Source organism: Crocodylus siamensis, chromosome 13 (genome assembly GCF_052110815.1).
Source record: "Crocodylus siamensis isolate JL-2025a chromosome 13, ASM5211081v1, whole genome shotgun sequence".
Lineage (NCBI taxonomy): Eukaryota > Metazoa > Chordata > Crocodylia > Crocodylidae > Crocodylus > Crocodylus siamensis.
Window position 1 is genome coordinate 114,026 of NC_143407.1, and position 26,355 is coordinate 140,380.

The following is a 26,355-nucleotide window of genomic DNA, read 5'->3' on the forward strand; positions in this document are numbered from 1 at the left end:
GGGTCCCCCAGGGCTCGGTCCTCAGGCCCGCACTGTTCAACATCTTCATCGGTGACTTGGACGAGGGGGTAAAAAGCACCTGTTCAAATTTGCTGATGACACTAAGACGTGGGGGGACGTGGGCACACTAAAAGGAAGGAATACACTGCAATCGGACCTAGACAGGTTACAGGGGCGGGCGGATGAGATTAGGATGGGATTCAACACCGACAAGTGCAAGGTGCTGCACCTGGGAGGGAAGAACCAGCACCACACCTACAGGCTGGGGAACTCCCTTCTCGTCAGGGCAGAGGCAGAGGCAGAAAAGGATCTTGGAGTCATCACTGACGCCAAGATGAACATGGGCCGGCAGAGTGGGGACGCGGTCAGGAAGGCCACCCGCACCTTGTCATGCATCCACAGATGCGTCTCAAGCAGGTCCAGGGAGGTGATCCTCCCCCTCTGTGCGGCACTGGTCAGGCCACAGCTGGAGTACTGCGTCCAGCTCTGGGCGCCACACTGCAGGAGGGATGTGGACAGCACAGAGAGGGTCCAGAGGAGGCCACTCGCATGATCGGGGGCAGCAGGGCAGGCCCTACGAGGAGAGGCGACGGGACCTGAACCTGTTCAGCCTCCGCAAGAGAAGGCTGAGGGGGGACCTACTGGCCTGCTACAAACTAGTCAGGGGGACCAGCAGGCACTGGGGGGGTCCCTGTTCCCCTGAGCACCGCCAGGAGTGACCAGGAATAACGGTCGCAAGCTGGCGGAGGGCGGATTCAGACTAGACACCAGGAGGCGCGACTTCACGGTCGGGGCGGCTGGGGTCTGGAACCAGCTTCCAAGAGAAGTGGTGCAGGCCCCTACCCTGGGGGTCTTTAAGAGGAGGCTGGATGAACACCTTGCCGGGGTCGTTTGACCCCAGTGCTCTTTCCTGCCATGGCAGGGGGTCGGACTCGATGATCTGCTCACGTCTTTTCCGACCCTAGAAACTATGAAACTGTAATGTAAATTCTAGCTGATATTCTGAAAACCCCCCCACTTCTGATGTTACAGAAATCTTTTGCACTTGCATTCAGGTCAGATTAGTTAGCAGCTCTGAATATTTCTTTTTGTATGAAACAGACATTGTCTGCGATTGAAAACAAGGAAGTGCTGGACAGAACTCACTGTGGCAAAAAGTGAGTGGTCTCTGCGCTCCCTCATGCGCCTTGCATGCAGTTTGCGGGAGTGGTACAAAGTGTTTCAGCTGCATTCCTGGCTCTGAATAATGCTGCTTTTACTTTTTTGATCTTCCCAAATCGAGCGCAACACAAGCCACGGCAAGGACATCTGGGATGCCAGCAGTGGTGACGCTCCTATCACTTGCCTTTGTGCAACTGCTCAGCTGCCAGAACAACGTTGTGCCCTAGCCCAGACTAAACCCATCAGCCCCGCTGTTCCCCGTCATGAACAAGGGCTCACCCCCGGATTTGCAGCCGGCCGGCCGCCGAGCTGCTGGGCAGCCCGACGGGAAGGTGGCGCGAGGAGGGTTGGGCAGCGCTGACAGTACCGTGCCCGGCAGCCGGGCCCCCCCGCCTTGCGGTGCGCACCGCCCCCCGCCCCGCCGGCCACAGGCACCGCAGACGCGGAGGGCGCTGGAGGAGCGGGGCCCGGAGCCGGGGCGGGGAGGAGCTCCTCCTCGGCGCCGGCGGCCGGCGGCGGTGCAGCGCGCGGCACGAGGGGAAGCGGCACACGGAGCCAGAGGCGATGCGGCCCGAAGCGACTCCTCAGGCAGGTGCCGGGCGCCGGGCGCGGGCCGGGGGCGGGGCGGGGCGGGGCGGGAGCCGTGCCGGGCCGGGGCCGGGGCCGGGCCGGGGCCGGGCGCGGCGCTAGGACCCGGCGGCGCGCGGGGCAGGTCGCAGCCCGCGAGGCGAGCGCTGCGGGAGGCGGCGGCGGCGGCGGCCGGGGCCACGCTCGGCGCCGCGGGACCGGCGGGAGCCGCAGGTGAGAGCGCGGGCGGGCGGGGGGGCCGTGCGGAGCCCCGCGTGCCGGGCTCCGGCCGCATCTGCCCGCCCGCAGCCCCGGCGCTGCCCGCACGTGCCCCCGGCCGGGCTCGGTGCTGGCCCGGACGCACGCGGCGGCGCCGCGGTTTTGACGGGACGGAAAAGTTGAAAGGGCTCCCGAGACGGCCCGGCTCCTCCATCCCGGCGCGTCTGGGCTACGAGCAGCGTAGTCGCAACTAACCCGCGCGCAATAGCGGTGAGCCCGTGCCGGGAGGGTGCGAGCTCCGCCGCCAGCCGGCACTCGCAGCCCGGCCCCGGCCCCGGCAGAGCGCGCGAGGGGCCGCGGCGCTGGGGACCCTTCCCGCCGCGCCCCGCTTCACCCCCGCCCGGGCATCCGTGGGACCAGCGCCTGCACCTGCTGCGTGCAGGGGCGGCAGCGGGTCAACGATTAGACCCCCTCCCGTCAGGAGGGAGACCCTTCCTGCCTTTGCTCAGCACTCGTAGCTCCCACCAGCACCGGGTGCTTGCTTCTATGGAGGGAGCGTGCCGCAGGGAGCAGAGCGAGTGCAGATGCCCTCCTTTGCATTGCCGGAGCCCTGCCGAGGGGAATCCCACCCCTGCCATGTCTGGTCCCAGGACCCTGCAGCAGGGCAAGGTCGATGGCTTTCCGGAATCTGCAATAAAAGGTGGCTGCTGAATCACTGAGAGTGATATGGTGCAAACTGCATTGGGTTTCTTTAAAGACTAGTGGACAAGGAAGTGAAGGTTTACCTCACGCAGAGGACCCAGTCAGTGGAGTAGGTGTTAGTGCACATTTGTTTCCTCTCTGTGGAAAAAGCTTAAACGTCTTAATGCAAAAAAAAAAAAAAAAAAAAAAAAAAGGAGCTGAACCAAGAGCCAAGAAGATTCTGACTGAGGGGCTGCAGCAAGACCCAACAGAAATATGTAACATGTCAGCCTGGTGGTGGCGGCAATGGCAGTGGAGTTCAGTTGAGTCAACTAATACTGCACAACAGACTGGAAGAACTGTGGGTGCACGTGTGCGCAAAGCTGGGTTTAGAGTCAAACAGGCAAAAGAGCTCATGGTCAGAGTGGGAAGATGAAGCAACACATCCTGCTCCCTGAGCTACAAACCAGTAAAGAGATAAGCAGTAGCAAGGAATTATCATGCAAATCCCTTGCTGCTGTTTATCAATAGCAGGGAAGGTGTGTAAATTAGCACTATAACTTTGCCCCAGTCCTGCCTCACACGTGAAGGAAGTTCCCAGAAAGGTGCATGGGGCAGGGAGGTGGAGAGCTCTCCACCAGGAGGAGAAGAATATTCCGAAGGGATGGAACAGGGGCAGAAACTGCTGAATGACAACATGCGAGGGAAGTGAATGTTAAGCAACTCTTCCCCACAATACCCACACAGGAAACCACAAGAAAAATTAAGAAACAGATAATCTGTTAAAAGATAAATACCCTTTTTCCTCCTCACAACCTAGACAGATACTTCAGTTATATTGCAGAGAGGACTAGAGGTTGATTTAAATAGCAACACCATCTGCAGTTACACTAGCTAGAGAAAAATGCAGCCGAAAGTCTGCAAATATCAATGGTGTAGTTTCTACAGCAATCATGGCATGGCCCGTCTCAAGGCAAGTAGTATTTTATATTGCTGTTACAATCTATGGTTTATATTACAAGGTATTTGCAAATATAGCCAAGTTACAATTGCAAAATAGGATACACTGCACAGAGATACTTCCACAGTGCATGGGTCCCCCAGCATGCTCTCACGTGATGCCTTCCACTGCCCTAAAGCCATAGCTGAAGGCCACACTTGGGAAGCGGGACCTCCCCAAACAGCACTCTGCTGGCCACCCACCCCTCTTTGGGCATGCCTTGTTGGGAAATAATCGACTTGGTAATTGGGCAGGATGCTGCCCTTGGAGGGCCTCTGTGTCCGAGGGCCAAAACACACACCCCAAGCACCCCTACACATCCCAAGCCTTACAGATTTTGCTCACAGCTGTGCCAAGCTCTGGCCTGAGGCCAGGCCCAACTCGTCGCCCTACTGAGCCTCTCTTTCTGCCCTGGTAAGGGCCACTCATATACCACCTCTCTCACTCAGTCTCTTTCATCCCACCCTTCCTGGGCCTCACTCCTACTGCCCCTTCTCCTCCGGGGACCACATGCACCCTGCCCTCACCTGGAAGGTCCTCAGGCTTGCTACTGTTCACTCCCCAGGCAACAAGTGCACAGCCTTTTCAGCATCTCTCGCTACCCTCATCTGCACAAGCTCTGGGCTGCTCACTCAATGCTGTGCTCTCTGCCCCTGGTCTCCGCAGCTGCTCTCCGTCAAGGGGCCAATGGCTCACCCCCATCCTCCTTGCAGCTCCTCTTCTGCTGCCCTCCAGTTGGCCTCAGGCACCCAAGGGCTTCCCTGGGTCCCCATGCTAGCAGCATCTCCACCCAAGCCCCTGCCCACAGGGCCTGACCTCATGCCCCTCACTCACAGGGCTTCAGAAGTCCCGCCCTCTACTCCGGGGTCACACCCCCCCGCAGGCTCAGATGCCGCTTGTCGGCATGCCTGGCCCACAACTTGCCCCCTCTCACCAGGGCCTTGGCTGCTCACCTTATGGGGCCTTCCATCCCTTCCGGCTGGGGCACATCTCAAAGCTTACCTGGCCTTCTAAGCCCATTGGGGTGCGAGACCCCAAAGCGGTGTACTAATGTCCCCTATGGACATTTCTGGCCCTACTACTCTCTCTCTGATGTTACTCCATAACCCACCCAGTGGGGGGAGGATTGAGGCACCCCAACCCACCTTTCACCTGGCTGGTCCTCAAACCTGGCATTTAAGTGGCCTTGCCACACCACAAGCAGGACTACCAGCTCTCCCGATCCCAGCAGGGTGCAGCTTTAGGCCATGCCCAGGACTACTGGGGCCTCCTCCTTCCCCACCCTTATCCCCAAGTTGACCCTGGAGCAGCAGCGCCTCCAGGCAATGTTACTTCCACGGTGCCTAGCAGCAAACAGCTACCTCCCGCCCCGGGACTTAAGATGGCCGCTCATCAGGGCTGGGCCACACCTGCCTGCTGCCTGGCCCAGGTCTTAAAGTGGCAGAGCCCTTACGGTGCTCTGACACCCACCTTCCCCCTAAAGTGTTTATCAGGGATGGCTTTTCCCTGCTGCTCCCAAACACAGGTTCCCCCAAAGCCTGTGGTAGCCCTCAAGTGGTGAGCACCCCACTGCAGAACATGGGGGCTTGTGACTTTCAGGCCCTTTGGAGGTCCCCTTGGTGCATGAGACATCCCCCTCTTAGGCTGGTTTAAGATCAAGAGCGATACTGAGGAAGTGAAGGTTACGCTGGTGCGAAGGGCAGAAAGAGCAGCTGCTGACAGGGTGAATAATTTTAGACAAGGTTGTGTTTCCACAGGACTCTGGTCATCTCAGAGTGAGTTTAGCTGCTCAAAAATATCTGAAGTACTTTTTGAGTTAAGAACACTTTTTTTCAAGATTGCAGAATGTGTAAGAGGCTAAATGGGATCAAAATAAAGGAGGTATTTAGAAAGATTACTGTAAGATCAAGCATGGACTTTTGCACCCAAACACTCCATTTTTCTAAGGCTGTAAGAACCTGAAACCAGGGGCTTGGGATGAATGTGCCTGCTCAGCCATACCAGGGTCAGTGTCTGCTGAATTACAGTTTGTAAGAAATAGGGATTGTGACTGTGCCTGCGTGTTTGGGAAACTCGCAGTTGAGCACAGGCTACCATGTGTGGTGATGTTTAGTGAAGACATAAAGAGAGATGAAAAGATGTTGAATGTAATGTGTGAAGTGTTTTAAATCCCCCGAGATGAAATGAGTGTGAGATGGCCTCTCGGCGTTCAGTGTTCAGCCTCTGCTTACAGGGTGAGGGTTCAGTGCAGTCAGCAAGCAGTGCCTCCGTGGGCTTCAGGCCACGTGCTGGGCGCTACATGTTTGAGAGAGTGAGGTGCAAGCTGATGCTGTACCTGGAGACAGGACATCCATCTTCTCCATCCAGGTGAAAGATGTTTGCACCACAGCCCATCCCTAACAGGAGGGGAACAGACAGGTCACTGCTCCAAACTGCCAGCCACCTCATGATAAATTAAGCTATTAGGCAAGAAAGTTAAAGCTCGCAGGTAGAGACCAGGGCACTGTCTGAATGACAAACGAAGGGAGCAACAGCTCAGTCCCAAACAAAACCTTTGGCCCGAGATGGTTTGAGAGGCTGGAGTGAGCATGGCTTCACTGTCAGCAGCATCCCTATAAATCTCATATCCCAGTGTTCAGTGTATGAAACAGCTTGGACTTCTCCTCAGCACAGAGGAGAGAAATATTTACCTCCCAACAAAGATCCTTTCTTCTTATTCCAAGGATTCTGCATTTACAGAAACTCTTTGAGACTTTATGGCAGAGTGGCTCCTGTTGGCAGAAGGCCGAAGCAAACCCAGTCAAAATCACGTTCTCCATTACTGAGAATAGTAGTATCACATGATTGCACTATCCAGATTTCTCAATGGCCTGCTCTGGAAGAAAGCTCTGTTATGGTTATGGGCTCCTGTAAACATCATAAGTGATGCATCTGCCGACAGCACTCTCTTCCCCTTGGCAATCAGTCAGCGGGCTAGTTTCCCAGTAGTATCTCCCAACTGTTGCTGGTCAATGACCCACTAACTGAGGTGGCACTGCAATTTCTTGGGTCATTCTAGGATTAGAGAATTGGCCTGGAAGTTTCTAAAATGGAAAAATGAAGTTAGTGTATTAAGTGTACTCTGAAAGGGACCTTTCAAAAGGTCAGTCTTTAATCTGTGGTCAGAAACCATGTTTTCCTTTCCCTTAGTGTACTATAGCAACATGTTAATCAAAGAGCAGATCCTGCTCCCATTGATTAAATAGCAAAACCCCTATCTATTTCAGTGGGAAAAGGTTTGGCATAAAGAGAGGAAATCATCCAGCAGCAAATGAGGTGGGTTTTTTTGCTTTGCTTTGGGAGCTTACCAACCGTTGTCTAAAATGCGAGCATCATACACCTTTGTCAAATGTCAAGCCCTTTCTGGAAATACTATTATTTCAATTCTCTCCTTTGAGGCCAGTCATTTATTTTGAATTGCTGTGGGAGAGGTGCTGCCGCATTAAAATGTCTGATAAAAAGCTTATTTAGCTCCCTGCTAGGTGGTGACTGCTTGGAAAACTAATAGAAGATTAAACTGTTTCTGACAGGCTTGAATCACTGGGAGGAAATTTGCAGAATACAAATTCCAGTGAGACACGGATTTTTTTTTTTTGATGGCTTCCTATTACTCTAAGTTTATCTGTTTTTCTGGCTGCCAGCTGATCTTGGTTTTGCTAGCCTAAACAGTCTCGTAGCTTTCTGATGGTATTTCTAATGACGATTCTCATTAATTCACAGGTTTTCCCCCCTGGCTAAGTAGCTGCATAGCTAATGGCGGCTCAGAGCCCTTCCTGATTTTAACAGGGGCAGGTCTCATGCACTCATTTCCTCTGTTTTGTCCTCTATGGGATCATATGGAATCAAGGTTAGAAAAGGTTAATCAGAAATCTTAGGAGGATTTATGAACTGGATCATTTGGTATGTTACTTGGATTGTCTCTGCTTTAGCATCTTCAGCTCAAGGAGCACTTTATCTTTTTCTGTTTGGAAATTAGCCTTTTATCTTGAGAACCAGTTATGTGCCAGACTGTGACATATGTTCGCACTCAGGCTGCTGTTGGACCCAAAGGCATATCCAGTATCGGGTAGAGCACAACTCGGATTCTGTCAAACGCCTCTTCATGCAGGCATCGCCGTGCCTGGAGCATCATACTAAGGGTGTCGATGACTTGAACTGCTGTGCCATGCAGGTCCAACACATACTTTGCATTAAATGGATGTTAGTCGCATTCAGACTTTAGCACCTTTCGGGTTCCGGCCCGTGGTTCCTCATATTTTTACAGAAACGTTGTCCCCTACTGCTTTTGTTGTGTGGAAGTTGTGTGGTAGATACTAACACATCTCCTCACAGAGGTTTGAAAAATATTTTTACCAGTAAGACCGTCTCCTTGCAAAATAGTGGGATGGGGCTTAAGTTACCAGTTTCAGAGACTTCGAGCTGCTATGGCTGTGAAGAAGCCTAATAATGGGTGCACAATGGTATCTCTGTCTGCAGGCGGGCTGCACCGGTTCTTCTGCTGCTGCTCAAAGCCCTCCAGCCTGCCTGCATGGTCTCTTTCGCACCAGCATCAGCAAGGGGCTTTTTTATTCCATTTTTCAAAGTAGATTCCAACTTGAGTACCTCCGTTTTTACACATCAGGTTTTGAACATTTAAACCCTGATGCTGAGAGGTGCTGAGGAGCTAAAACTCCAACAGGTGTTAGTAGGAAGCGTGGCTGTTGAATAACTCTAAAAATCATATCCCAGGCATCCAGAGGTAGACGTGTAAAGAAGTAAAGGCTACCTTTGAAAATGCTAGCCTGCCGGGTACTAAACCATTGCTAAGGTGAGGAATGCCCTCATCCCCAGACATGCCGTGATTACCCTTCTTTCCAGAACTGGTGCACAGTGATTTCCGTAAGTATTTCCAAGAGTCCAGGGTACAGTTTTTTTGTCCTGAATTCCTTATTTCTTCTTTGTGCATTTCTGTGTATCCAAATGCACACTGGATTTATCACAATAAATGAAAATGTATTAAAAATAATCTCTTCTAGCAAAATCAAAAATCCCCAACTTCCTTTGTTTTGTTACTTATTCCCGTTTGTCGTACATGAATACTTCAAGTTGTTATTTTATTAACTGTTTAATTTTAAATACCCACATAACTCTTAAGGAATCTGGATACACTATTAATGTGAAACATTCAGCGTCTGTGAGGCAGATATTCATGCACAATGTTTAGTCAGAGAAGTAAATTGAAGGGGATTTAAGTATTCTGGATTATGTTATTAACAGAATAATTCATTTGAATAGAGCATGAGCTTTCATAAAGGGTGCCTGATTGTTGCCTGCACTTTGTACAGTTACTTTTCAATGCACTCGAGAAAATTTTGGAACCAGCAGAAGAGCAAGAGGTTCCCAAGTAACCACAAAATATTTCCTATCCCATACGAATATACTGAACTTCCTTAAATTGTTTCTGACAGTGGTAACTTTAGTAACCCTAATGTGTACTGCATTATCTCTCATTTTGAACAGGAGCCTTTCTGGGGCCCTGGCTCTCTGAGAATGATGTTGCATGCATGCCATCCATCCTTACAAAGATAGGACGTCCATACTTTAAAGTAAAGCATTTACCTTGTTAACCCTCTGCCTCTCCTTGCACCTAGCAGTTTACTTGTAAAAGTCACAACAACCTGACAGAGACTAGAGGCCCTCTTGCCAAATTAATTGCTGTCACTTGGGTATCTGCTCTTGTATGCTGAGGAGAGGGTAGACTGCTAAGATAGCAAATGTAGCATGCAAAGCTATTAATATAAAATGGCTCAAATGCTCTGTGATGACTTCCTTTCTGTTTATGAATATCAGACGCTAACTGCAGTAGTGAGATTTTCTTCTTCAAGGCTCTCAGCTGAGACTGTACTCAGTTTAGGAAACAGGCATGGGGTTCATGGGTTTTTCATATGCAAACCCTTTGTAGTCGACATCCCCACAGACGCCAAGTGGGAGAACTGGTCACTAATAGAGGAGAGGAATTTTTGTCTGAATTACATTTGGGTTTCCACCCAGTGTTCACACTTACAGAAGAGGGCTGCATTTGCAGTTTATGGACTCAGTGCCAAACCAGCACAGTCCCTGTAAGAATGGGGCCCTGTTAGAGATTGTCTTTGAAAAGCAGCATCGTCCTGTAGCATTTAATGGGGCTTGGTCCCTGGGTCAGTCACAGACTCATCTGGTGACCGGGGATAAGACGTTGTGGCGGTGGCCACATGAACAGCGATGCAGAGCAGAAAGCATAAGTCTGGAGCAACTTGCACCGTTGAGGGGGTGGCACGCTTGGGAGGCTGACACGTGCAGCCCTGACCCATCCAAGGACAAATGTGCTGCTGCTGGGGCAGGACTCACCTGCTCTCAGGAGCTGCATCCTGTATTGGTAGCTTTTTGAAATTGGGACAGCTTGATAGGCCAAGCGTTGGCTCTTTTGCTTGCCCACTGCCTTCTCCGCCTGCACCTCTGTGCCTCTGCTATGAAATGGGGGTAACACTTTCCTTTTTACCCCGCATTGTCTGTCATGTTTTGCCTTTTCAACACGCATTGTTTTGGGGAAGGGATTGCCTTTTTTATGTGTTTTCACAGCATGCAGCACAGCAGGGCTGTAGGGTCCCAAGGTGCTAGTAATAGAATATTTACTATTTAATAAATATTGAAACATTTCTTTTTCAGTTCCTAATCAATTTTACATAAATTCAGCAATAAGACCAATAGAAAATGATCACTCTTAACTATTAGTAACAGCTGGAAACACTGACTCTGTGAGAGAGACTGTCCAAGTACCCCTTTGCACATAAACAGCAGATAATATTCAGGGAATTTTAAAAGTAAAAGGAAGGAAAGCGCATTGCCAAATCTGGATTTTTTCCTAAAGACATAATTATAAATAATGCTTTCTGGATTCTTGTTTGCATTGCTCGGCATGAAATCATAATCCCAAAACACAGACACGTCAACCCCGATCTGAGCGTATCTGACAAGGCCCCGTTTGCTATCATCTTAGCTCAGGTTTACTTCCAGTTGAAATCACTGGCACTAATTGGCGTGCAAGTGCACACAGGGCAACACTTGAGTGTACAGAATGGTAGAAATGGGCATCGTTACCGTGGACAAATCAGTCCCTTTTGGGATGTTTTAGTTTCTCAGTATGAAACATGGGAGTAAGTTACCTGGAGTCCCCCATTGTGATGCTGCCACAATGAGTGTGATTTCACTGTGTCTGTTGTGCAATTTAGAAGTGTTGCTGTGACATTTCAGGAAGGGCAGAGTCCCATGTATTCATCACCAACTTGATATGATTTATCCCATGCAAGAGACAAATTCCAAGGCAAACTGAGCCAAGCACCATGTTTTTAGGGATTTTCTGAGGGATGCCTTATTGCCATCTTTGCAAAAACAAAAACAACCGTTAGGCTTTCAGTAGATAAATGCTCCAGGAAAACAAATGCAAACAAGTCTGTGAGGAAGAACAAGAGCTGTGTACAACGGTTAAAGCACGGCAGTGCCCGACAATGTTCTTTGAGTGACAAACTTCATGGAATAGTAAATCCACATCTCACATATGTAACAAAAATACTGGGGCTGAATATTGCATGAAGTGGGCATGGCTTTCTGAAATGTTGCTTTCCTGGTCAGCCAGATCATTGCTGTCCTGTGCGTGGAATCAAGGCAGGCTACTGCGGGTGAGCTGTGAGCAAAACTAACTGGAGCAAAACTGCAGTAGATTCCACTGATTGGCACCAAGGGAGCAAGGAACGAGGACAGGGCCCTCTGTGGTCATCTCCTCCACTCCAGCATTGACACCCATAAGCTTATCCATGCCCATGCCCTCTCCAGTTGGTTTTCCATGCTCAGGGCCTCTTTGCCATTCAGACTGGCTGCAGTTGGTAGAGGTGTATCAGGGGACTTATCCTTACAGAAGGCCAGTTTCTTCCCTCCCTTACTTGATCCTGCGGTGTAAACAAAGGCAGCGTGCTTCTGACTTGAGTAGGATGGGGTGCGTGAAACGGCAGGATTCAGGTCCGACTGTCTAGTGGGTTCTCTACTATAACGCGTGTGTAATTGCACCAGCAACAAAACACTGCTGCTAAGCGAGTGTCTGGCACCCTGCTCCCCCACTTCAGCAGGATGGAGCTCAGACAGTCAGATCTCTTCCTGCAGGGGGAGCAGGTCCAGGGGATAATACAAGTACAGGCAGCAGAAACTGTACTAACGGCCTGTACCCAAGAAGGCTGCCCACAGGCCAGGGCCAGAAGGTCAGATGCGGAGGCAGCCTGATGGCTCTGTTCGGAGCCCTCTTGAATCATGGACGCAGCAACTGCACGCAGAGCTCAGCAGTGTCACCGCAGTGCAAAGCACTGAGCTGCTGCTCAGCCTTGATGCTGCCCAGACCGTGCACCAAGGATCGCATGAGTGCTTTGGCCGCAGCATCACATGGGGAGCTCCTGTTCACTCACTGTCTGGATCCCTGAGCCCTGCTCAGTCTTCACCCCGTAGCTTTAGCCTCCATCCTTTGTTCCCAGAAGTCTGGCTTTGCCATCAACTTTGAAACACCTTTCCACCAGTCTTTTCAGCCTTCTCGCAGGCACTTTCCAACAGTCTCCCAGACACTGATGAGCAGGTTGAATAGCAGAAGGCTACAGAAATTCTCCCTTCTCCTCCTGGCTGCTGCGTGTTGCCAGCAGCCTTAGCCCAGCGCAGTGCTCTGTCGGCCCAGCTCCTGCACGGTATTCACAACTGGGACGCCTCTCGTCTTGGACCCCACCGTGGGGACCTGGACGTAGGCAGGTGCAGTCTGCCCATTTACTCCCAGCCCGTGCGTAGTGACTCCCACTGAACTTAGAGAAATGCAGGCCAGAGAACCGGACACCCTTGGAATTCCCATGTCAGGAATCTTCTCAAGGCCCCATTTCTCCCCATGTTATTGATGCGTTTTATCCGCATTATAAATACTCTGCAAAGACATTTCAGCGCTGCCCAGATCCAAAATCCTTCCTGCCCTAGAAGCTCTTGCCAACTCTTTTCTCTCATCTTCTCAGGCGTACGCTGTAAATAGATGAGTGCACAGGGTTCACTGCTGAGCAGCACATTCCAGGAGACTCCTCTGTGCCAGACGAGTGCAGTCGCTGCTCTGCCAGAGCATGTGCAACTCCTCATATTAGAGAGAAGGGATCAGGCCACAGGCTGCCCGTGTTGGTTACTCTCTGATGCCCATCACTGGAGCACCTGAGCGCGCGCCCCCCAGAAGAACTAATGCAAGACAAGAGTTGACCAGTGCACTGTCTTTCTACCTCCTCCCTTCCCATTTCTTTCTGTGAGAGGATGTGCATGCCCTTACACACTAGTGTGGGAGAGAGAGAACACATGTCTTCTCTCCCCCCTTTCCCTCCCTTTTTGTACAGATGACTAAAGAAATTATGGCTTCTGATAAGCAACATTTTTCTCTACCTCTTGTCACAATCAACAGTTTAACAAACTGCAGAATTTCCTCCTGCTTTGATGTGGATTAAAGTATTATGCTTTCCTTTCAAAAGATGACTTGTGAGATCTCTGAAAAAGCTATTTGAATTTGGTCTCCAGCTTTGAAAGTTTCCTCCATGTCTGAGGTATCCTGAAATAAATTCCTGAAATGTTCAAATCTCCTTGCTCTGGTGAGGATGGTAATAAACATAAGAAACAGGGCATTGACGCTGATGGTTGTTCGGAGTCCTGACATTCTTCATCGTACGGGACCAATTCCCAGGCCAGGGGTTTTGAAGTGATTTCGTACTGCAGACTTCATTTGTCACTCCTTCCCCATTCACATTCGCTCAAACCACTTCACCCCCCATGCCCAATAAAATAACATCCTTGTAAGAACTCTGGATGTGTTTAGACTATTGGTTAACACCTTATTTTATCAAACCAAATAAAATTTAAATAAACTCACTGAAGGACACATCAGTTACCCAGACAGAGCAAGAAATGCTATTATGACACATCTACGGTGAAGAAAGAATGACGGCAAACTTCAGCTGCTCCTGCTTACTGGCCAATTTGTTAGTGACTCACAGTGGAGGGAAATATGGACTTTCCATCAGTCTTTCCTAATTGCTGTGGGGCTGTAAATATGCAAGGTCTCAACCTCTGGCTTTACACACGTCTCTGTAACACAGCCAGGCCTCTTTGTGACCTTGCAACACTTTGTGAACTCACCATAGACTACATGCAGTGGGAGCAAGTCATCTGCTTGGGGGTGCCAAACTCCCAACAGAAAGAGCTTTTCACCCCCAGAAGGCCACAGCTATATGGCCTTAAAACCACAGACCTCTTTATTCATCAGTAAAAGGAAGAAACGGATTTTCCTTGGGTTACTGTGACTCCCAGAGGCCTGACACATTGCTCTGGTCTGTTGGTTATCCAGCAAACTTCTACTGGCTGCTTCAGAGAAGGTGCATACAAACAGTTGGCTGCTTACATGGAAGAGTATTTAATGTGTTTTAGCTTCTTTTAATGTGACATTGCGTCTTCCTCTTCCCTGTTAGCAGCTGTAAGCACAGCCAGCCATCCCCCCGGCATGCCCTAGCAGTGCCCCATTAGCCAGGATCATAGATAGCCCCACATCTGCTTGGAGTCTGGGGCAAATGTGAGAGCTGTTCAGTCCGTGCAGCACTGGGCTAGGTAAAGGAATGATTTAGGTGTGCTATCACCCTGTACTGAAGCACGTAAAAGACAGATGCTTTCTGGCCATGGTGCCGCCCCTTGCAGCGCTACCTGCCTACAGGAAGAGCGTTAACAGTCTCAGCCCAGGGACCAAGAGAATTTTGAACGGGAAGCTTGGGCTGCCTGGCAGGACTGTGTCCACACATGAGGACGCATGCAGTTTATTTTGCCACAAACTGCACATGCTGAAGGTTAAAATGTGCACCGTGCTGCTAATTTGCAACGTGGTGTCAAAATTTGCCGCTGGGATTGCCCAATAGCAAAAAAAAAGCGCTGGGAAAAAAAATGTGGTGCAGAGCACGTGAAAAAAGCATGTGCTAGGCCTGGTCCTCCAGCGTGATGCTCTGGCTGCCAGCCAAGCATCTCTAGTGCTTCGGTTGTGCCCCTGCTGCTCCAGCACACTTCCAGAAGCACGGCAGGGCTTGCAGCTGCCTCCTGCTGAGCCTGCCAGGCATCCAGGGCCTGTCCTGGCGCCACAGAGGCAACCAGGGCCAGCCGGGCTGCCCCGGGGCCTCTGTGTGAGGGCCACGCAGGCCACAGCTGCAGGCGGCACTGGAGTCCGCTGTGGGCAGGTGGGAGACCCAGCTGCAGGAGTCGGCGTAGGTCGGGCACCGGGGACCCGGGAGATGGCTCGCCTCCTGGCCATTTGGGACCCGGAGGCTACACTGCAGTACTTCACTCAGGGACACTCTCACGAGTACGTTTACTGGGCGACGGCTGCACAGATGGCCGAGCGGGGGCGCAGCAAAACATGGCAGCTGGTCCAGAGCAAGGCCAAGGCATTGCGCCAACAATTTCATGCAGTGCATGAGTGCAGCCAGTGCTCGGGGGCAGGGAGACCCCCCCAGGGCCCACTGGGAGGAGCTGGCCAGAGTCCTTGGGCCCACGGCCACAGACCACGCCCCGCTACTCCTTTGCCACGAGGGGAGGAGCGGAGCCTGCAGCAACCAGCCGCTACAAGCGCGCTCCCCTGCATGTGTGGATGTGGCCTAGCACTCCCAGCACGGGGATGTGAGACCTCCTGTAGGCACACAGCTTGAATTAACACAGGGCACAGAGCATGGGGGTGAAGCTTAGGCCAGTGTCAGTCATGCCCTAGCATTTACTTCATTATTTCCTCTCCTTCCTCAAGGATGGGTCCCCTTTTCATTTCAGTTTTATGGTCACTGATGGAAGCACGTTAAAGGAAGTTCCTTTGTTCAAACATTGGTTTCATTTGGAAATTCTGAGCCTCAGCTTCGGCTCTGAGAAAGGTGCAAGTCCTAATCTGTCTAGATGTGCCTTGTAGGCTGGAGTTGCTCATCTTCAGCATTCATCACCCTGTGACCTTGGCTGGGGTAGAGCGAAGACCATAAGAGCTCAAGCTGTAGCAATGGTCTGGCCCCACTTGGATCCTGCTGCCTGTGTTATGTCGGTTGTATGGGTCACAGTACATAGCACAGCTGTAGCAACGAATATTCAACCCCAGATCCGTAACTTGAAGGCAGTCCTTATGGTTGTAACTTTCATTGCTCTGTGGTTAGTAATTAAAGAAGAGCATTGCGTCACATTGGGCAGTGATGATACGTACGATTATTCATTCGCACAAATGAGTAAAACGTGACATGGCATCAGGCAACAGGTTTGCATGGAATTTCCTATTTTACACGTGATGAAATCACTTGAAATGGCAAAAATCAAATACAATATATCAAAGCCAGCAGACCACAAAAGTGAAACTGCCGAACTCCGGGGGCAGGAAGGAAGAGTGATTCAGTTACAGATGTGCTGATGATAAAGTTCTCATCATTGCGCATAACCTGGGGCAGAGTTGGAACCAGGCAGCGCCTTCAGGAAACACCACAATTTTTGACTTGCCAAAGGTTATCACAGGTAATACAGCCTACAGTCAGCTCATAAGGAGTAAGAATGTGTTTCCTGTCTCTAATAACAACTTTTTTTAAAGTAAGTCATGCTCTTTTGGGGGACTCTCCTAAAGAAAGTAACAGCAGAAGAAGTTGCTAGGCACTCGAGCCTTTCTGACTTGCTCCCAATGGTCCATCTCATTTCTAGGTGACGTTTTTCCTGCCTGTAGTACTATTTGTAGGTTGCCATCACCAGTGGAAAACAGATTTACCCCTAAAAACTGTTGCTTTCTCCCAGGATCCTAAAACACCAGGTAGAGCACGACATTCCCAGGAGCGTAATCGAGAGGGGTCAGGCTGAGAGGAGGAGTCAGGGCACCATGCTCCAGTCTTGGCTCCGCAGGCGACTTGCTGGGTAGCAGTGGCAGCTCCGCAGCCTTCCTGTGCCTGGGGTTTAAAATCCTTTCCTAGCTCATGGCGGGAGGATTGCAAAGGCCAGTTGATCTGTGCAGCGCTCGTAACTCGCTGAGTTGTAGACTGTAGGTCCTCTCTTTTGCTGCCTGTTGCGTTTTGGGAGCAAAAGTTGTGCAGTTAGTTTTAGCCAGGAGACAGCGCTGGGTCAGGGCACTCGCTACCAGCAAGAACCATTGTGCTCCACGAGCCCCTTCCCAACAGCAGGACCCAGGGCCGCTTGGGACAGCTTCCCCTTCTGCAGTCCTGGAGCATTGTGAAGAATATGCTGGCTCTTCTGGAAGAAACAAAGTAATTGCTGGAAATATCACACCACTGAAGGTCTTTTAGCTGAAAAATGAGCATGTTTAAGGGTATTTCTAAGTGGCTCAGGGAACTCAGCCACACATCTTCGATTCATTTCAGTGTTGTTTGGCATTTCCTTTATTTAAAACTCTTTCCTTTCTGTAATCCTTTGGGTGCTGGCTAGAGCACAGGGAAAACTGTTCACACCAACATAAAGACGTAAACTTCTGATGATTCTCTTGATTGATCAGTACATGCAAAACTTTCTTGGCTGCAAAGGGAGCCTAAAATCATTGGTGGGGTCATAATATTGCTCACTTAATTCCCTCCCATCACCTCCGGCTGAGCTTCCAAGAGACAGTCAGTGAACTGTAGCCTGCAGCCTGTTCTGGAGCAGCAGGGCTGACAAACACAACCCTGCAACTGAATCCTGCTGCCTCTCCTATGGCCATTGATCCCTGCCCTTTGTGGGAGGAATTCCAGACTTTAAAAGGGCGAGTTTTTTTCTCCTTTTCTCTTGTTTTCTTCTCGGCAAAATGTGTCCCGAATTTGGATTAGACCAGAAGGATACAATCGCTGCGTGGCGAATAAAAAAGCACATGCCAATGGCTGTCTAGCCAAGTGGCCGCTGAGTCCAGCGCTGAGATGTTTCATTAGGCAAATCTGACCTCTTTCTTTGCTAGACAGGAGCACAGACACTGCTGCTGGGCTGCAGTACACAAGTTGTCTCTAAATTATTAAACTTTGATCCAAGATTTCTCACAGTGAGAATCGAGAAGCCAAGTGAAGGGAAATGGCTGGATAGCATATCTTCAGGGGATGATGGAAGTGGCAGCAGGCTGATACGATCACTGTTATTTATGTATGGTCTGCATTTAGCAGCAAAACACTTGTGGTGCTTTGCCAAGAAGTAGGACGATGTGGGTCTGTCCCCCAGTATTTACTGTCTGAATGGGGTGAGTGGTGAAGTTAAACAGGACCAAGCTAGCCAACGGGTTCCACCCGCCCCTTGGCCCAGCCTCGTTCCTCCCTGCTCCAAGCAGGGTCTGTCTTGGACAAGCTAGAAGCAAAGAGGAATGTTTTGAAAGTAACAGGAGTGAGAGAGGGAGGCCTGGCATGGAAAAGCAAGCACTGTGTCCGCCAGACTGCCAAACAACGGGATTAGTTTGTATGGGAGTTCAGTGTTACTCAGGCACCAGCTGTTCCCTGCATGCAACCAGAACGTGAAAATATTTATTAAAAATACATCAAAGGGAAGGACCGTAGAGGTGACGCAGCCCATTCCCTCCGCTCATCTCACTGAGGTAACGTGCTGTGAAATCTTGCTCACAGTTTTGCAGGTCAGATCCTGGCCCTGGTGGCTTGCGGTGTCTGCAGAACAGAGCTGCCTGCGGACTCTCCGTGGGGAGGACTGTCTGGGTGGGGGAGGCTGTCCTGCAGACCCGCCTGGGCCCTGAACCCTTGTGCTCGTTACACCAAGCACATTACATAAACGCTTCCTCTGCAGGGACAGAGCCTGACACTCGTTCACAGAAACACCCGCTCTGCAGCCCCTGCCCACAGCCACATGAATGTCACAGAGATCGCAGCGATCATGGGAAGAAACGAATGCTTTAAGGCATCCTGAGGAGACTCCTTCCACACACGCGTGCAAGGCAACACGCTGTCGCCGCCGAATGACCTTCGGCATTTTGCCGGAGAAGCAATTAGAACGCACTTCATTGTTCATTCAGCCTTTGCACAGTAACACTCGTCTCGTCCCCTCGCGCCCTGCGTCATTTCCTGCTGCCCCTGCTCAATGCGGCTGAGAACAGCTGCCCTGCAAAAGGCTCTTCTCAGGGCTCCTTGCGGACACCCTCCTCTCCCTGCACTGCCTGGTTCCTACTTGCCAGCTTCACATGGGAGTGAGTCTGTTTGTTGGCATCTCTGCAGCAAACGTGCCCGGTACTTCAGTCCGGTTCTGGGGGAGACAAGAGAGGCCGGCTGGTGAGCTTCGTGTATCTGCGCCAGTGCTGAGCTCTTTCTGTGCAATGCCCAGACCCCCTTGTAGGTGTGTGTTTCAAAGACATCTAGTTTCCAGACCCACAGCTTACTAGAGCTCCAGCTCTCATAGTCATATGTTAAGTCTAAGATTACACGCAAGTGGGAAGGCCTCAGTTTTGTGCAGGTGCTGTACAATGTGGGTTTCTAGTGGATGCTTTTCCTATCCTTCCTGTCACGGCGCTGGGAAGTCCCCGTTGGCCAGCTGGGTGCGGCCCAAGCTGACAGATTCTCGGTGCTTTTGCTGTGTGGGGCAGTGTTACTGCTTGATGTCGGCTCCAAGGACGCTTGCTCTGGTGTAGCAGGTCTGGAGCCCTGCTCAGCTGCTGTTCCTGCCAGGTTGCAGCTTCTCTGGTGATGCCCAACAGTATAATGTCATCAGCAAAGTCTAGATCTTCTAGACGCTTGCCATCTACCCATGCCGAGCCAGTGTTTGTGCGGCCTAATCACTTCTTCGTGACCCACCCGCTGACAGTGCCAAGCAGCAGCATTAAAAACAGAGCCGGTTCAAAGCAGCATCCGTGCAGAGCCGTTCGGCTGCCCGGCTGGGGTCCCCTGGAGCGAGGGATGCTCCGTGGCATAGGCTTGTGCAGGCGGTGGGACGCTGCTTGGAGATCACTGCTGTGGGGAGGGGGCTGCCTTCCTTGGTATCCTCTCTGCGAGTTGCAGGATTCGCTGTCTCCTGAGCCACAATACAACCCGCTCTTCTCTCTGCTTTGTATCTACTGATGCTTCTGCGCCGGGCTGACATCGCCCTGAGGAAGGCTTTTCCCGTGACAAGGAGAAACGTGATTCCTCTCCGGCTGCTGCAGTCGGGGAGAGCATTGTTCCCAGGTGGTCTGACTGCCTTTTCACTGCTCAGGAGGTTGCCTTTTTCCGGGCATCACAGAACAGCACAGACCCGCGAAGGTTGGGTTGTCCCTGCTTGCACTCCCACCGCTCTGCTGGGAAGTTAGCAAAACATGAACGTGTGCTTCTCAGCACTACGAGCTGCCAGCAAGGAGTGCTCTGCTCATAGGCTTTATGTCTAAATTGTGAGCTCTTTTCCCTGAAATTACATGGAAAATAGTAATTGCAAGAGTAGTGGTTTCATCTACAGAGGACAAATTATTTTTCTCCCCTGCTCTGAACCAAGCGTGACATAAATTCTGAAATTCATGCAAAGTGGATTGTATTTGTTTTAATTTAAAATACAAGAGAAAAACCCCCAAAGTTGCACTGCACGTTCCCATGTAATAGGGCAGTCAAAGCTCAGGGTGTTTTGACAACAACAGAGAGGTCCCGGAATTTGGCAGGATGAGTGCAGGACTCTGTCCCGATCCAATTTGGCCATAGGTGGTGAGTGGCTGCATGGCAGACATTACTATTACTAGCTGACTTCTCAGTTGTTCCCATCACGCTTAGGATGGTGTTGCTTTGGACTTTCTTGCTAGCCTAGGCTGGACTCTGCTCATTAACAAGAGCAAGACTCTGCTTACATCCTGCTGATTAGGATGCAGTAATTCTTGGAGAGACCCAAGTCCCCTGTTAAGCACAAGGCAGACAAGTATCACTGCGTCTGCATGACAGTCACCATTTTGATGTTCAAAGTATGCAGGGAGAGGACAATAACCCACTATTTCTCCTGGATGATACTCTTCACCAGGCACGTTTGGAAATAGCTCTGTCTCTACCAGGGAGAGCAAGAGGTTCCCCTCTATGACATCTGCATGGGCAGCAACCGCATGTGGGCATGTCACCCAGGTTCAGGGTTGTATCGAGCTGAGGACAGCCAGAAGGTAGGGCAGGGTGAGACAAAGTGTTCAGAGAGGCAAGAGCATTCATAGGCAACAACCTACTTTGTCAGATGCTGTGAAACTAAGGACTGCTAAATTTTTGGAGCTGTCAGATTTCTCTGTACTTGAAGCCACGCTCGCCTCACTCAGAGATCTCACTTGGGGCACATGGACATCTTGCACCCTTCTCCCTCCTTGCCCCAGCATACAGCTCTGAGAAAACTGAGAGGAGGATGACTTGGAACGGCCTGCCATGCCGTCTGCACCAGACCGACCCTTGCGACCCGGTTTCTTGGCTGATTTGGGACTCGGTTGCTGTCCTTGCTCTTCCCCTCTATAATTTCCAGGGCTTGACCTTCTTCCCCCCGTGGCATCTGCCCTGCTCCGCCCACAGGCTCTGCGCTTCAGAGCTGGGAAGCTGGTTAGCAAGGCCTATTTCTGCCAGACTCCTTTGCATGTAAACAGAGGGAGCTCACTTCAGCACTCTCCAAAGACAGGTTGTCTCAATCCCATGTCTGTACCACAGAGCCATGTCCTGTGATCCCCTGTGGAAAGGGCTCATATCTAGTGCTGTGAAAGAGCTCAGAGGAGATAAATATTTCATGCCAAATCCAGGCTGGGTGTGCGAGAGCAAGAAACATCTGGGCTGGGCTGGGCTGGGCTGGGCTGGGCTGGGCCTCTGCTCTGCACAAGTGCTACGTTTCAGAACCAGCATAGACGATCGGGGACATACCGTATGTAGGAGCAACGGGAATGTGAGCTGGGCAGTGACAGTGGCGGCTTGGCGGTTCAAACAGCAGGAGTTGGGACCTGAGCTGCAATTCGGAAGACACTGTTCAGAAAGCGCAAGGGGCCTGTTGGTACGTAGCAAGTAGCATCTTCCTTTGCAAAAGTGGACTGAACAGTATCGTGTACTTTGCCTCTCCACAACCATTGCTGACTGTAGCAATGGGCCACCTGGCCTTCCTCGGTGTTTTTTGGGCACAGGTTTACGGACCACAAAATGGCAGAAAACAGAACGCAAAAAACAACAACTGTACTATATTTCACAGATTTCGTATTTCATAGACATTAGGGCTGGAAGGGACCTCGGGAGATCATCGAGTCCAGCCCCTGCCCAAAGGGCAGGAAGTCAGCTGGGGTCATAGGATCCCAGCAAGATAAGCATCCAATTTGCTCTTGAAGGTGTTCAATGTAGGTGCTTGAACCACCTCCGCTGGCAGACTGCTCCAGACCTTGGGGGCTCGGACAGTAAAGAAATTCTTCCTTATGTCCAGCCTGAAACGGTCTTGCAGGAGTTTGTGACCGTTCGACCTCGTCATCCCTTGGGGCGCTCTGGTGAACAGACGTTCCCCCAGATCCTGGTGGTCACCCCCGATAAACTTATAGGTGGCCATCAGATCACCCCTGAGCCTGCGCTTTTCCAGGCTAAAGAGTCCCATGGCTCTCAGCCTGTCATCGTAAGATCTGTTTTCCTGACCTCTGATCATGCGCGTGGCTCTCCTCTGCACCCTCTCAAGCTTCACCACATCCTTTTTGAATTGAATTGTGGAGCCTAAAACTGGATGCGGTACTCCAGCTGCGGCCTCCCCAAGGCCGAGTACAAGGGCTTCTCTGGCCAAGTGCAAATTTAAATGCTGGAGCTGACGGGTTAGTCTGATGCCCTTTCTCTTGTCTGTGAGCAAGACTGCAGGACCAGCTCTCATTTAAACCAAGGGCCATTTTAACAGCTCTGGCCTCCAAGTGGGCAAAATAGGAGTAACCAGGGTGTGGAAAGGTCGAGAGCAGCTGGCTGATCAGTTTGCAGTGAATCACTGTGGGATCTGCACAGCTGGAGAGATGGGAGCCCAAGATCTGCAAGTGAAAAGATCTGCCCTGCCCTGAGCCCTGAACCCTGTGCAGGATTGCCCTGAAGAAGGTTGCGCCTGTGACAGGGCAGCGCAGTCCCCCTCCAGCTGCTGCAGACAGCGAGAGCACAGATCTCACGCTGGCTGATAGGATACCGGGGGAAGAGCACGCAGGGCCGCAGAGCATCTTTGTGCTTTCACACAGCTGACAGGCTCCTCCAACTCCCAGCCACAGCACAGCAGTCATCTAGGCCGGGGGACCTCCTGGGCCAGGAAGTTCTCCTCAGATGTTCCTTGGCACCAGCAAACAAGCACAGGTGAATCCTTGCGCCCAAGGGGGTTTTCTGTGGAGGGTCCCTCAGGAGCTGAGCTCATCACCACTGTGCACCTGGGAGTAGCATCATGCGGGCAGGACCTGGGGCCCAAGCAAGTCGTCAGTGACTTGGACAAGGGAGTAAAAAGCACCCTGTTCAAATTTGCTGATGACACTAAGATGTGGGGGGACGTGGGCACACTAGAAGGAAGCAACAGGCTACAATCAGACCTAGACAGGTTACAGGGGTGGGCGGACGAGAACAGGATGGGATTCAACACCAACACGTGCAAAGTGATGCACCTCAGGAGGAACAACCGGCACCATACCTACCGGTTGGGGAACTCCCCTCTTGTCAGCACGAAGGTGGAAAAGGATCTTGGGGTCATCATTGACTCCAAGATGAACATGGGCCGGCAGGAAGGCCGACCGCACCTTGTCGTGCATCCACAGATGCATCTCGAGCAGGTCCAGGGAGGTGACCCTCCCCCTCTATGCGGCACCGGTCAGGCCGCGGCTGGAGTACTGCGTCCAGCTCTGGGCGCCGCACTTCAGGAGGGATGTGGACAGCATGGAGAGGGTCCAGAGGAGGCCACTCGCATGGTCAGGGGGCAGCAGGGCAGGCCCTACGAGGAGAGGCGACGGGACCTGAACCTGTTCAGCCTCCGCAAGAGAAGGCTGAGGGGGGGTCTAGTGGCCTGCTACAAACTAGTCTGAGGAGACCAGCAGGCACTGGGGGAGTCCCTGTTCCCCCAAGCACCGCCAGGAGTGACCAGGAGTAACGGTCACAAGCCGGCAGAGGGCGGATTCAGACTAGACACCAGGAGGCGCGACTTCACGGTCGGGGCGGCTAGGGTCTGGAACCAGCTTCCAAGAGAAGTGGTGCGGGCTCCTACCCTGGGGGTCTTTAAGGGGAGGCTGGATGAACACCTTGCTGGGGTCGTTTGACCCCAGTACTCTTTCCTGCCATGGCAGGGGGTCGGACTAGATGATCTGCTCAGGTCCCTTCCAACCCTAGAAACTATGAAGTCCCTCTTCTCCCGCAGAGGCTGAGGCCTAAAGCCCAGAAGGACAGCACATCAGCCATGCGCAGTGGACAGCGGAGGGTCCCCTTGCATTTCTCACCACTGGAGGCAACGGGAAAAAAAAATGCAAGAATGGTAAAGGGAAAACAGAGACACAGCATCTGCTGCTCAAATGGCCCATAGATTTGGACAGATGGGAATTGTAACAGTGTGAGCTGCTGATCATCCATCAAAGGCAAATATTTCACAGTTCAGGGTCGAACACATGTGTAGAAGAATTTAGGCATGGAACAGTTTATACAACAGCAACAGATTTATGCAAATGCCATACCTTCACACTAGCTAAAACTTGCCGAATACGAGAACACCTGACCATGAACTCTGGGAGCACCGTTGTGCGTAAAGCATCTCCTCTCCCTGCCTAGAGACTAGCTGCTTTGTTTGTGTCCTCCAGACAGAGAAGGCAAAAGCTGGCCTTCTTTCCCGCTCTGCTTCTGATGGTGTGCAGATGAACCAGAGCATCAATACACACAGCTTCAAAACCTAAGGAGTAGGAAGAGCAACCTGATGTTTTTTTCTTGGTGACCTCTCGTGCACGGCAGGAGAGCCTTGTTTCTCATGTGCAATGACTTGTGATCCCAGAGAACAGGACAGCTGTAATGCAGACGACACTGGGTCTCTGTAGTGCTTCAAGCAGTGTTTTCTGTGGCTAATTCAGCTATCAACCTTATTCTTAGGAGTTTGTACCCTGTTGTTTCAAAATTGCATCAGATTTAAATGGGGCTTGTCTGAGCAGCAAGCAGGAGCGTTGCACGTCCATCTGTCTGGTAGTTTTGTTTATCTGGAGGTCACCAGGAACCAACATGAAATTCTCCAAGTTACATTTTTTCCTGCACTGACTCAATCCAGGGCTATCTCCAGAAACTATTACCCCCTGCCTTCGTACAGTGAAGCAGTCCCTGGGCACTCTGATGAACCGCGGCTGTTGAAATGATCAAGCTACATATATTGAAAGAGAAGAAACAGGAAGGCGCTGACCCTCGGTGCTTCCTCAGAGTCCTCAGAGTGGGTCCCCGCTGCGCTATGAACAGCACGTCCCATGCAGGTCCTCATCAAGCCCTTGCAGGCAAATCCTCTGTACGATAACGTGCGTCTGTCATTTCCATGGCTTGCAGGGGTTGGTACTCTGAGACCAAGGCATCACAACCCTGAGACACAAAAAAGACCACAGAATTCAGCCTGCTCGTGAACATGTCCCAGTTATGCAGGGCTTGAAAGTAAATGATGTGTTTGGGGCGTTTTGTTTTATTCTTAATTTTCCTAGTCAAGCAACAAGAAAAGTAGTTCAAAGCTTTGAAAACCAAGTTTATTCTTCAAGTCAAACAGCATTGTAACGTTTCCACACAGAGCTCAGTGTGCCTGGTGCATTTGTTAAGATAGATTCATAGATGGTAGGGTCGGGAGGGACCTCAGTAGGTGACCGAGTCCAACCCCCTGGCCTGGGCAGGAAAGAGCGCTGGGGTCAGACAACCCCAGCCAGGTGCATGTTCAGCCTCCTCTTAAAGACCCGCAGGGGAGGGGAGAGCACCCCCGCGCTCGGAGCCCAGTCCAGGTTCTGGCAACCCTACGGTGAAGAAGTTCTTTCTAACGTCCAACCTAAGTCTGCTCTCCGCCAGTTAGTGGCCATTGTTCCTAGTTACTCCAGGGGATGTCCTAGTAAACAGAGCATCTCCTGTTCCCTGCTGCCCTCCCCGATGAATTGGTAGGTGGCCACACGATCACCTCTCAGCTTTCTCTTGCAAAGGCTGAAGAGATCCAGGTCCCTCAGTCTGTCTTCGTAGGACCCTGCCTGCAGGCCTCTGACCATACGAGCGGCCTCCTCTGAACCCTCTCACGATTCTCCACGTCCCTCCTGCAGTGCGGCGCCCAGAACTGGACGCAGGACTCCAGCTCCGGCCTGACCAGTGCCGCACAGAGGGGGAGGATCACCTCCCTGGACCTGTTCGTCATGCATCTGCTAATGCACGATAAAGTGCGGTTAGCTTTACTGATCGCTTCTCATGTTCATCTTGGAGTCAGCTATGACTCCAAGGTCCCTTTCCACTGCTGTGCTGCTGAGAAGGCCACGCCAGCCTATAAATGTGTTGGTGGGACTTTTTGCTGAGGTGCACTTGTTTTTATTGAAGTGCATCTTATTTCATTCTGCCCATTTTTCCAACCTGTCCAGATCTGCCTGGATCCATTCCCTACCCTCTGGTGCATTAACTTTGCCCCATAATTTGGTATCATCTGCGACCTTGGACAGGGTGGTCTCCATACCCGTGTCCAAGTCACTGATGAAGACACTGAACAGCACCGGACCAAGGACCGAGCCT

General features: G+C 51.4%; 1 protein-coding gene across 6 annotated transcripts in view; it reads left to right on the forward strand.

Moving 5' to 3' along the window:
* Nucleotides 1–1,535: 1,535 nt before the first annotated feature.
* NGF (nerve growth factor) overlaps nt 1,536–26,355 on the forward strand; it is a 66,428-nt gene continuing 41,608 nt past the window's right edge. For 5 of the 6 annotated variants that reach the window (XM_090026068.1, XM_090026070.1, XM_090026071.1 and 2 more), the window contains exon 1: nt 1,855–1,962. The gene's annotated coding sequence lies outside the window, so the exon portion shown is untranslated. Of the gene's footprint in view, nt 1,754–1,854; nt 1,963–26,355 lie in introns of those variants that run through there. The other variant, XM_090026069.1, reaches the window with a different exon arrangement.